This window comes from Triticum urartu, chromosome 2, assembly GCF_003073215.2.
Source record: "Triticum urartu cultivar G1812 chromosome 2, Tu2.1, whole genome shotgun sequence".
In the NCBI taxonomy this organism is placed as follows: Eukaryota; Viridiplantae; Streptophyta; class Magnoliopsida; order Poales; family Poaceae; genus Triticum; species Triticum urartu.
The window spans coordinates 578,845,875-578,858,300 of NC_053023.1; the positions used below are offsets into that span (position 1 = coordinate 578,845,875).

The window sequence follows — 12,426 nt, forward strand, 5'->3', positions numbered from 1 at the left end:
AAGAGTAGGCGATATCTGATGATCAAGGGGGGGCTTACCTGGTTGCTCTGGCAAGAAGGAGGGGTCATCGTCGATGTAGTCGATCACGGGGGTAACAACGGCGGTCTCGAGGTCTACCGAAAAAAGTAACGGAAGGGGAACACAAATAAATAATAGAGCAATCAAAGCAACACAAAGTATAACATGGCACTACACGGTGCTAGGTATACCCTAATGCGATAGTAGGTGATATCGGCAAAGGGGGGAAATATCCGGGAAAGTATCCCCGAAGTTTCACGTTTTCGGACAGATGAACCGAGGGGGAGAAGTTGCGTGTTCGCTATGCTAGGAATGTGTGACGGACGAACGGGCTGCGTAATCCGATTTGTCTCGTCGTTCTGAGCAACTTTCATGTACAAAGTTTTTCCATCCGAGTTACGGATTATTTTATATTAATTTTTAAAGTAAATTATTTTAATTCGAAATTTAAATGTTAAATTGCTAGATGTACCCAGCACAGTGTACACAAAATGTACACTGGCTGACATGTGGGACCAGGGGGACCCACTTGACCAGTCAAACTTTGACTGGTCAACAGGGGGTGGGCCCCCTGTCATTTACTGCCTAGTTAACTAATAGGATTAGTTAGACTAATTAACTAGTTAATAGGTTAATTAACATGATTAATTAGGTTAATTAATTCACTTAATTAGTTAATTGATTTAATTATTATTTACTTTATTCGCAAAAAGAATTACTGCGTCAGTATGACGTCAGCGGTCAAAGTTGACCGTTGACTAGTAAACTAATGGTGGGTCCCATTTGTCAATGATTGTTAGCTAATTAACAGTAGGTAGTTTTATTAGCAGGTTAATTAGGCTTAATTACTTAACTAATAGAATTAATTAAGTTAATTAATTAATTAATTAATTATTATTTATATTTTTTAAACGTTCTGTGGTTGGGCCCCTGCTGTCATTGGCTAGGGGGTCCTTATCGGGCGTGCGGGTAACAGGTGCGGGCGCCCGACGGGTGAACCCGAGCGCGCGGGCGCGGCGTCGCCGGGCGAAGGGGGCACAGCGGCGTGGAGGGGGGTTTCAGGCGTGGCGAGGCAGGCGAGGAGTGCGGGCGGCCGAGGCTCGGAGCGCCGGGGCACGTGCGCGAACGGTTTCAGCGGTGAAGGGGAGCGGTAGCGGGGGAAGCAGAAGCAGGCAGCGCAAGCGGGAGGCACCAGGCGGCGCTAGCAGTGGCGGACGTGGCTGCGGCACAAAGCAGCAGCAAGCGCAGGGGTGAGGGGGCTGGACGAGCAGGGGACGGTCACAGGGGCTCGCACGCGAGCGGCAGGGGTGCGCGTCGGCATCGAGCTAGCGGCGCGCGAGCGGGAGCACGGTGACCGTAGGGAGTGAAGATGGGGTCAGACCGGGAGGTCCTCACCGGCCCTGTAGAGGTGCATGGGTGTGCTCGGGGAGGGCCAGAGCTGCGGGGCGACGGCGAGTAGGCGTCGGGGCGGCGAGCACGACTCGGACGAGGTGGCGCGGGTCGGGCGGCGCCGACGAGGCGAAGGGTGGACAACGACCCGAGGCAGCGGTGCGGCGTCGAGGCGGCGGTGGCGTCCAGCGAGGCGGGGCGACGGGGAGAGCGGCGCCGACATCGGGGCCTCAGGCGGCGGTGGTTGGAGACGGGCGACAGGGACGACGGGGCGCCGGCGATGAGGTCGGCCCGATCCGATTTGGATCGGGGGGAAAGAGGGAGGCGAGTCGAGGGAAGTGGGGTGATTGGGAGGTTAGGGTTTCGGGACGGGGAGGATAAGGTGAGTGGGGGACGGCCTGGGCCAGTGGGCTGACCGGCGGGCCGTCTGGCCCGGTTGGCCGGGGGTTTCTTTTATTTTGTTTTCTGGTTTCGTTTTCTTTTTATTCTTTTTTTGTTAAGCTTTGTACTTATTTTAAATAGCAAATAGGTTTAGTAAAATAGAAAACTTGTCCCATAATTCACATCGCAAAATTAGACAATGCCATAAAAAGCTTGGGATTTATTTAAAATACTTTGGGAATTTCTATAAATTAGCAATACAAATATTGTTTTGCCCCTGTTTTAATGGTTTAAAGGCACTTAAATATTTTATAAAAAGATTATTTCTCCACAATAATTATCTATGGATTATTTTCCATATTTTGTACATTTTAGTTTTATCATTTGAAATCTTTAATTATTTGACTTTATTTTAAATTTGAATTTGAATCGGTTTCGAATCAACGCGGGTTAGGTATAGTAACCGAGGTGACGTGGAGACATTAACGTGGGATTATTGTAGCCTATTTATCCGGGCGTCACACTCGACAGTTGCCCGATCGTCAACCTCGTGTTCCCCGGCGTAGGCGGCCTCGGCGCGGTGCCGCCCCGGCCTGCAGCAGTGTTCCCAGCCAAGCCAGGCGCCGGTGGACGAGGCCCAGGATGCTGCCCACCGCGCCCGACCGCAAGACTCGCAGTCGAGCCAGTCACCGGCGGGCGGGCACGGGGCAACGCACCACCACGGCCCGCAGCCGCACCGGCCGTCGTCGTGCCCCGACCCACAACCTAAACCATCGGAGTCGCCCCTCCGCGGCCAGACCCAGGGACCGGCGGCGGCATCGCGCCATGGCCACCGCCAGCGCCCGGCGGCGGCGCAACCCCGGTGTGTCCTTGACCCTGAGGGCACTGCGGGCTTTTTCCCGGGCGGCAGCGCACCACCGCGGCCCGCCATAGCCCCAAGTGGAGGAATTCGCCGAGCACGTCCACCCCCCAGCAGAACGGAGGTGCGGACTCCGGCGACGAAAAACCCTAGTGTGCGAGGGAGAGGCTAGGGACATCGATCGAACTCTGCATGCGACGTCGCCCACAATATCGATCTGGACTGGACTTGACTGGGCCTCATACCCAGCAGTTCCCGGCCCATAGATACACTGCAGCCCATCCCCCACACCCAGCCCACTTCGGCCCAGGAGCGTTTTCAAACGCTCCTGGCGAGCCGCCTGGATCGGGATCGCCATGACCGTCGGCTTCGCCGCCGCAGCCACCTCCGACGCCGATCTAGGCCCTGCCCGGCGTGGCTTTCTTCTACTCTTCACGGTGATCCACGAGTCCGGCCGGATCAGATCAAAAAGCGTTAGGTTCGGAAGCTGTACCTTAGGTAGGGGGCCCTTCCATGGCCGGACCGCCGCCGCCGCCGTCCTCCGATGAACCACGTGTCGAAGCATTTCCTTCTTCTCTCCCGCATGAAGCCCAACCCTAGCCGGATCATCGGGGGGGGGGCAGAATTTTGTCGATCGTAGTTGCCCCTTCATCTTTGTCGTAACTTGCACTCAAAAACTCACACAAGAAATCGGAAGGCGTCAGCGATGGCGGAGATGGCGACGTCGCATCCGCGTCATTTTCTCCATCATCCTCATCATCGTCGGCTAGGGCCCAGAACCGGCCGCCCACCCGCCGATGGTCACCGGAGGATGGAGGCGGCGGCCCCGTGGTCGCCCCGCCCGCCGCGCCTCCAGTCGCCCTCCCCATCTCTTACATGATATTGATGTTGAAAATTATTTGTCTTAGGCAACCCATAGATAGTAAAACCGCCATTTATTACGTGTGCAGTATTACAAAATTCACCCATAGTTTTACATGCGTACATACAAACAGAGATCCCATATACAATAGGACTAGCTTTAGCAAATAAGCAACAACAAGGACCATATGGAGGGAGTCCTATGCCCTAGCTACTGCCTTACTAGTCCAAATTGAACCAGTCTGGCGGGGAACACAGATTCCCGGCCTCACAAGTCACAAGGTCAACACATGATTCCGGCGACGGAGCCGTAAAAGTACATGGAGTTGGCAAGGGGATCCATGTCGTAGCTGTAGAGCGGCCGGTAGGGCATGAAACCGCCACGGCACACCGTAGCCTCTCCTTCGTGATCTCGCGGGCGCGGGCGCGTTTTGACGCCGTCGCTCTTGCCTGCCGCGCCTCTTCGTTTCGTCCCAGCGGACGCGGCCGCGTCCTGGCTTCCTGCCGACGCGCCATTCGCGGCGACCGGCGGGGCTGGATCAGGCTTCGTCGTCTTCGCGTACTCCGTAGTGGCCGCCTTGGCACGCTTGGCGCCCTTGTAGCCGGCGAAACCCACGCACGCCAGCGGGTTGAGATGCACCATCGGCGTCGCGGTAGCGGAGCGACTTGCGGCTCACGTGGTTTCTCCTTCGTGATGGATGGAAATTAGCTTGGCAAGCAACAGCCGTGCATATATAAAGAGAGCTTGATACGCTGGTGCAATAATCCGAGTCTAATTAGAAGTGTAGTACTACTAGTTTATTTCGTTATTAGAAGAAAGGAAGGACTTGTGCTGGGTCTGCACACGTTGTAGTACGAAGTGGAGAAGGACGCGGAGACAAATGTGGTATGATTGGGCTTGAGTTCTGGTGTCTCTGCAACGTGGCGATAGCATGACATCCAAACTTGGGTGAAAACTCGCTTTTCAATGTTGTTCTGGTGTCACCCCACCCCCCAAAAAAATGTTGTTCTGGTGTCTGCTAGCATGACACCTAATTTGGGGATCATGAAAGGCCCGCTCAGCTTGATCAATGCATGTCATCAGGCTAGAACTCCAAGGGAAAATTCACCCAGTTATTTGGCTAATTCAATGATACTAAAAAGATGTTGCGCGATGTTGGTTTTTTCTTTTAATTGCTGAACGAGCAAACACATATACAAAATATTTTAAAAGTATACTGATCCACTTCTCAACCATCTCACGTTCTTAGTGTTCCTTTTTTTAAACGTCCTTAGTGTTCTTAGCCGTCAATTTTAATGATCTGAACATTGGGAGCGGCTTTGTCTCACTTTATGCGAGACAGAAGCTTGTCTAACTTCAGCGTCGCTATTAATGGGCCAGTCCAAGTAGTTTCCTGCAGGTTAGTTCATTTTCTTTCATTGTCTCGAACAAAAGTTCATTTTCTTTCACTGTGTCCTTTATTGGTTTTTTCATTGTTTATATTTTTGAAAATATTATAAATACGTCTATTCTGAAAATTAAATTTACTTCAATTTTAAAAACCACAAATTTCAAAATGTTAACACAGTGCAAATATTTGCTAGCGTAATTTATAAAAGATGTTGATAGCATTAAAAAAAACTTGTTTGTGACATTGGAAAAACGTTCATGCATTTCAACAAAAATTTATGTGAAATGTAAAAAAATGTTTATACCATGTTAAAATATGTACGTGTAATTAGAAAAAAAAATGTTTCATACCATTAAAAAATGTAAGGTACTCCCTCCGTCCCATAATGTAAGATGTTTTTTGACACTACATTAGTGTCAAAAAATAGCTTATATTATGGGACGCAGGGAGTACATTTTAAAAAATGTTCGTGTGTCTCAAAAATATGTTTATGACCTTTAGAAAATGTTTATATAATGTAAAAAAAGCTCTGTAGTTTAAAATGATTCATATCACTAAAATAATATTTCAAGGTGCATTTGGATTTTTTTAATATGTATTCTAAAACATGTATTTGAACAAAATTGTTAATCAGATATTTGAAAAATGTTAAACGCATTTTTTTCACATATATACAAAAAATGTTGAATGTGTATGAAAAAAGTATACATCAGAAGATATTTGTAAAACTATTACCATGAATTTGAAAAATGATAAATGCATACAAAAAATTGTTCCTAATATATATTTAAAAACTAGAAATTATTGAAAAGTAAAAATATGAAAACACGAGGAAACCAGTGAAGAAACACAAAAGCCCAAACCCCAGAACAAAACCGTTGAAAACTGACACAGAAAAGTAAAAAAAGAAAGAAAGAGAAAAAGAAATAATAAAAGAAAGAAAACTAAATAAAATTGTTATAGAAACATAGAAAGCTGAAAACCGCAAGAAAAACTAATATAGATAAGACAAAGACAGATAAAGGAAAAAATAATGCTATGATCTTCTCCCGCAGGAATCAGACAATAGCATGCTCCCCTACTGGCATAGGGGTGTGCCAGGTACTGGTTCATTCAATGAGAACAAAGACATGAATGTCAGGTTCGTCGTGTTAGACTAATTCATTCTAGAAAAAAGGGGGAAGGGAGTCACCTGAGCTATGTGAGCCGTGGGTTGAGGGGGAGGTCGCTTTTCCCGATCCTTTCCGAAGGGTTCTCCTCTCTCTCGTCCCATCATCGTACCCAGTTTTCCTATCGACTCGGCCCTATCTATTCATCTCTCTTTTTTTACATGAAGTTTTTTGTTCTCTAATTCATAGATCTTGAAAGAGGATCAATAGAGATTTATCAAAGGATCTATCAATAGAAAGATCTACAATCTCTATCATGAACATTTTCAACCGGATATTTGTGAAATCGTTAGTTAAGAAGTACACCTTGCAAAGGTCACTCCCCCACCTTCTCTGGTTTGACAAATGGCGCACTGCATGTGCCCACTTGTCACAACCTGGAAGTCTCCCTTTTTCATAATTTCATTTTTTCAACGCTTAATCTTTTGAACCATGTGTCCAAATACCGAGGGAGTAAAAGATAAAATCCAAAAAGAGCGTCTAGCAGGCGACATGTGACGACGGTTGGACACTTCTGCTCCCGCATAGCTGCTGTCTAACTCGGTATGGTCCCACATCTGCTGATTCTTGGGCCTAAAGTCGGCCGCTTGCACAGAGGAAAATGTAAAGCCCTCTAGTTAACTGGGCCCGCTAGCCAGCCCATTTAACTAACCGAGCCAAGGTCCATAACCGTTCGGGCTTATCCCGTGATCCCGTTGGCCTCCTCAGAGAAAGCGGACGAGGGATCAACCGGTCGTTGCGCTCCTCCTCCCTCCCTCCACGAAAAAGCTCGATGCACCCCTTAAAAACGGTAATGTTAACGCCCACACGTGTGGGCGTTCACCACCCCGACCACACGCAAGCATCACCGTTGGCAGGTGTGTGCACGAATCTTGGAACAAACCAGGTGGTTTTTTGTGCCACGTAGGATGAGGCGCGTGTGCGGTGTGCGAGTAGGTTCGCCCGCACGTTGGTTGCCACCCCGCGGTCAGCGGTTGCCATCTGAGTCGTGCGGTGGAACTGCAATGCGCCCGCACGCCACGCTTCGATTGCGGTTGACGTCGCACGCCTCTGCCCCTCCCCCTCACGCTCCCATTTACTCTTCTGCACCGCAGTTACTGGCAGAACCCACTCGCATTTCCAACTATCGAAGGAGAAGGAGAGGGGAGAAGGCGACGGTGAAGGCGGAAGAATCGACGGTGCTCGGAACCGTCGGTGGTGCTCGCCGGAACGGAGCGGCTCGCCGGAGCGCCTGCGGGTTGAAGGTACTGCTCGATGCACCCCTCACAATCCCTTCCTGCATTTCCTCCCCTTCCCTCCCTGTTCGATTCCTCGATCGAGATTTGTAGAGATTCAGGCGATTCGTCGATGCGTCGGCTTTCCCGCCGGCGCCGAAGTCGTCTGCTAGACGTTTTTGGTTGCATTGGCCAGTTTCGTCGCGGCCGCGGCCGCGGCATCGTCGGCGTGGTTCTGCTTGTTTGGAGGCACGCACTAGTTTTTGCATATGGATTGAGCAGGTGTCTTCCGGGTAGTTTTTGATGCGCGTTGGTTCGATTTTGTGTTTTGCAGTGAGTTCATGGGAGAATTTCGAGGGTGAATTTGAAGTCGAAGTAGTTGCCATTGAACCCTAGATCTAGTTAGTTTGGTTTTTGAAAATGCAGAATGAGGCGAACTTGATAGTTACATTAACTATCATGATTGCGCGACCACTTACTCCCTGAACATATTTGATAGTTGCCACAAACGTGTTTCCCCTTGCGGCAACAAATTAGTGAAAACGACTGTGTTAGTTGCCACATGTTAGCTTTCGCACATGGCAACTAATTTTGCTGAAGTAATGCGATACTTGCCACACACACGCTCTTCCATGTGGCAACTAGTTCTGCTAAACTAATGTGATATTTACCAAACACACGCTCTTTTTTCCGTGTGGCAACTAAGATTGCTGAATTCCTGTGTTAGGTGCCACAACCATTCTATTTTCATTGCGGCTAGTGTGTTTTCTGAATGTTATGTGACAGCAACCACGGTGTGACAGTTGCCACAATTGGTAGTCAGTGGGCATTCAAGAGCCAAGTGCCATTGCGGCCAGTGTGTTTTCTGAATGTTATGTGATAGTAACCACGGTGTGACAGTTGCCACAATCGGTAGTCAGTGGGCATTCAAGAGCCAAGTGCACTGGATGGCAACCACTGCGCACTTAAAGTGTGCTTGTTGCCATCTAGGTAGTATATTCATATGGCAAATAGAGTACGAACACACTGCCTGTTGCCATTCTGCATATATGACAGTGTGGCAAATAGAGTGTGAACAGACTGCCTGCTGCCATTTCTGCATATAAGACAGTGTGGCAAATTGTCTGCACAATGTGGCAACCGAATTTGCATATCAAATGTTTCAGATGCCATACGTATGTGTTGCATGCGGCAAGTGTTTTTGCTGACCCCCTTGCATTTACATTTTCCACCATGACAATTTGGTATGTTCCCATCTCAGCAGAATGGCTCGTGGCGATCGTCAAAACGATAATGATGATTTCATGGATCCACCACAGCGTAATCGGGCAACTGGGCAGAGAAAAGAGGGTGATGAGGTAAATGTTCACACACACCCCCCTTCTTCCTGATGTATGTTAATGGTTGACACCTTTGAGCCCGCAATCGTCTGGCACGAACTAAAATTTCATTACATTGCAAAATGCGGCAACAACTGATATCCTGTTTTTGTTTGTAAAAACATGGCAACAACTGATCACTTTATGTCTGTTTTTTTGCAGAAGAAGAAACGTATTCGCAACAGAGCCTCCCAAGAACGACTGACTGCGTTGACTGACAAATTCAGCGACGATCAGAAGGGGGCTGCTGCTGAGATGGGTATGCAGTCTATGATGGCTGTCCGGTGCACGAACCTTGTCAACCCTGTATGCGATTGGCTTGGTGAGATCTACGACCCCGTCTCCAGAGAATTCGTGATTCCGGGACGCGGAAGACTACCGCTGAATGAGGAATCTGTGTTCTGCACGTTGGGTGTGCCCCGTGGACATATCAAAGTCCCGTACGAGGTCAACAACGAGATCGAGGAAGCGCTGTTCCCCCGTTTGTTTCCTGGGTTGGAATCCATGCCGAACACGACTGCAGTGGCAGATTCGTTGGAGGCCATGACGACGCATGGAGATGTTTTCAAGATGAAGCTACTCATGTACCTCATCTCAGCCGTTTTCGCGCCGACCACTTCTCTTCGCCCAAGCAACAAATGCTTCCCCATCCTGGTGAATGATCTATCTTTACTACATTATTTTTCCTTCAATTTTTTTGCTCCGATGTCATGTGCAAGCTAGTCACTGACAGTTTTTTTGTTGTTTTTTCCATTGGAATTCTGACGCGGCAACTCCTTGTCCTGAATTTTATGCGGTGCAGGCGGAACTGAAAGATGTGAAGAACATGAACTGGTGTAAGTTCATTGCCGACTTCCTGCATGATGCATTTGCAAGCAAGGTGTACCAGAAGGGTTGTCGACTGCATTTAATGGTATTTTTTACCGGTCCTTTATGTGAACACTATTTTTTAACACATCTTTATTCATGCATGTTAACATGATCATAACAAGATGGCAACTGCCATGTTGATTATGTGGCAACTGCCATCATGACTATATGGCAACTGCCATCATACTGTGATGGCAACTGCCAACATGACAACATGGCAACTGCCATCATACTATGATGGCAACTGCCATCACTCTATGATGGCAACTAGCACATGCAGATGGCATATTCTTCGTAAAATACCATATATTTTATCCTGTTATTTGTCTCAAAATACCATGACCGCAACTGGTTTTTCTTTCTTTTTAAAATTGTTGTACATCAGCTCATGTACGTCGACTGCCTTGATCTGTCCACCGTGGACTTCACTGGGACAGGAGGCCCACCGCCTGCGCACAAGTTTGCTGTTTCTGCGTGGACTATCGATGCTGTCAAGGTTGTGCTTGCTGCAGACAGGGTAACTGATAGCAAATATGGTAAACTGCAGGTTAGTTCTGCTTTTTTTGCAACACATGAACTGCTAGTCAGTGTTCATCATTCTCTCTCTTATATCGTTGCTACTTTTTTTTCTTTCTCCCCAGCTGATGGCCAAGCATTCTATAGACTACAGCGTGTTTGGGGGGCCTCAAAACTTTGAAAAGTGGATGGACGTGCACTCAGCTCCGTCTTGTCCTTCAGAGGTAATCAAAAGATCTACATATATGGTTTGCCGTGGATTATTTTTTGATGTCGTGCAAGTGATTGCAATACGGGGTTGTCATTGATGCCTCTTTGTTTTGTGTACAGGCGAGGGCACCTGTTGAGCAGCTAATAGGGCAGTTTGCATCTGGAATGACTGGCTTGCTCGGGAAGTTGGTTGAGGGGTGGACGTCCCTTAGTGGCTCTGACGGCGACGCGGTTGCGAGGCAATTCACTTCATTCGTCCCAGAACGTACACACCGGCCAGCCGGTTGCCGTGGCCGGTATGACTACAACAGTTCCCAGGAGCCTGCTGACACACAAGATGAACTAGGTGGAGACGCTGGTCTCAGCAAGGATGACGATGATGTCATGGATAATGTGCAAGAGGACACCGATGATGATGAACACGCTGAAGTTCCCGCAGGTGGTAACAAGGGCAAGGATGCAACAGATGTCCCCCAACCGGATAAAGTCAAACAACACATGGCTGTGAGAGGCGAAGGGGTTTTGCCATCAAAGAGGGGGATGGCTCCAGAGGGTGCTGGGTAAGTTTCTGCTGACAAGAGGTCTAGGACCGACCCTGTAGCTGCCAGGAAGAGGTTCGACTTTCATCTTAGCTTTTTGCTTTGTCTATTTTCTTCGAACAGACTCATCCTCTTTTTTGCACTTGTGTTCTGTCAAACGCGGCAACGAGATTGCTGACTGACAATTGCCACCTCTTTTTTTGACCTCCATCTCATACGTGCAGCGAGCCGACAGCTGGTGGACGAGCAATTACGAAGAAACAGGCGCCAATGCCAACCCGTGTTTCTGCTCGGTTGAACAAAGGTGCCCCCATTGCCGGTGATACCACTTCCACCAGGACATCTCCTCGCACGACGACAACCAACACCGGGGATCCTGTCGTGTTGCCAGACCTGAGGAAGGCAGTCAGGAAGTAGGTTTCTTCATCCGCTTTTATTGACATAGCGCTATATTTTTTGATTTTCCAATGCATTCGTTTAGCTTGTCACATTGTCTTCTGTCATCGCCCCCCCCCACATGGCAACCGCTGTTTTACCAAATGATATTTTATTTACTTTCTAAATGTGTGGCAACTTCTATTTTTGTTTTTCACATGGCAAGTGGAATGTAGGCCAAATGGTAACTTTAATGTACCTTATGGCAACTGCCATCTTTTTACCGTTGTCTTGTGAGCTCATCCCACGCCTAGGTTTGAAATTGCATTCATGGCAAATCAGACATTTTTATCATTCTTTCAAGGTTGCTAACATGGCAACTGCTGCTGGATGGCAACTGCTAGTTATGACACATGGCAACTGACGTTCCCCTTACATGGCAACTGCCAGCTTTTCCACCTGTTTTTCCATTTTCTTAAGATTTCTACCAAGGCAAACATAATTTTGTTTCATTTTTAAATACCTTTTTCATGCGCTTCATTTTTTTTGCAGGGTGAAGAAGACTACTACGCGTGGGTCCAAGCATATCAGTAAGGACCCGCTCGAACGCATGCATTCAAAGTTGTCAACAGGGGGCAACTCAGATGTACAGGAGGCACCAGTCGACAATACTGCTGCTGCACCATTGACCGCTCCCACCAACTCTGATGCAAGTGGCAGACCATCTCCGCCGGCTGCAGATGTGCAGCCTACAACAACAGGCATCCGTACATCGGGGAGTGATGAGTCGGTATCTGCCAGGACAGCTGAAATACTGCCAACCCTTCTGGCAATGAAGGATGCTGCTGTGAGTCATGCCACCCCATCAGCAAGCGTTCAAGTGGACGCTCCCGAGACGAACCTAGGCAAGGAAGATTCCCGCTCATCTGACACTGATTCCAAGCGCGTGCGCGGTGGCACTCCTCTGTCCACGACAGAAGCGGTCGAGGCGGCAGTTCACAAGGACATGCCATCTATAGGTGAGAGTCCTGGCACAACAGCTCCAGCTCCTGGCGGTGCAGATACTGCTAAGGCGACTGTTTCGCGTGTTGGTCTACCACCTAGGCATCGTAGCCCCCGCAAGCAACCAACAGACATACCGAACGCACCGACAGTAGCCAAGAGCAGGAGAGACGAGTCTGGTTTTGTTCCTGCGTCCACACTGTTCCCGCCACCTGCCAAAAGCAATGTGACGGAGAAACCTGAAGACCGGAGC

At 48.6% G+C, this 12,426-nt stretch overlaps 2 long non-coding RNA genes across 2 annotated transcripts; both read left to right on the forward strand.

Annotated features, from left to right (window-relative positions):
- Positions 1-10,030: 10,030 nt before the first annotated feature.
- Positions 10,031-10,466, forward strand: LOC125533679. The gene is made up of 3 exons (XR_007294330.1): positions 10,031-10,078; positions 10,195-10,271; positions 10,378-10,466. It is a non-coding gene; the product is annotated as an uncharacterized LOC125533679 (long non-coding RNA).
- A 366-nt stretch (positions 10,467-10,832) lies between these two features.
- LOC125533680 lies at positions 10,833-11,857 on the forward strand. The gene is made up of 3 exons (XR_007294332.1): positions 10,833-10,871; positions 11,021-11,209; positions 11,724-11,857. It is a non-coding gene; the product is annotated as an uncharacterized LOC125533680 (long non-coding RNA).
- The last annotated feature ends 569 nt before the right edge of the window (positions 11,858-12,426 follow it).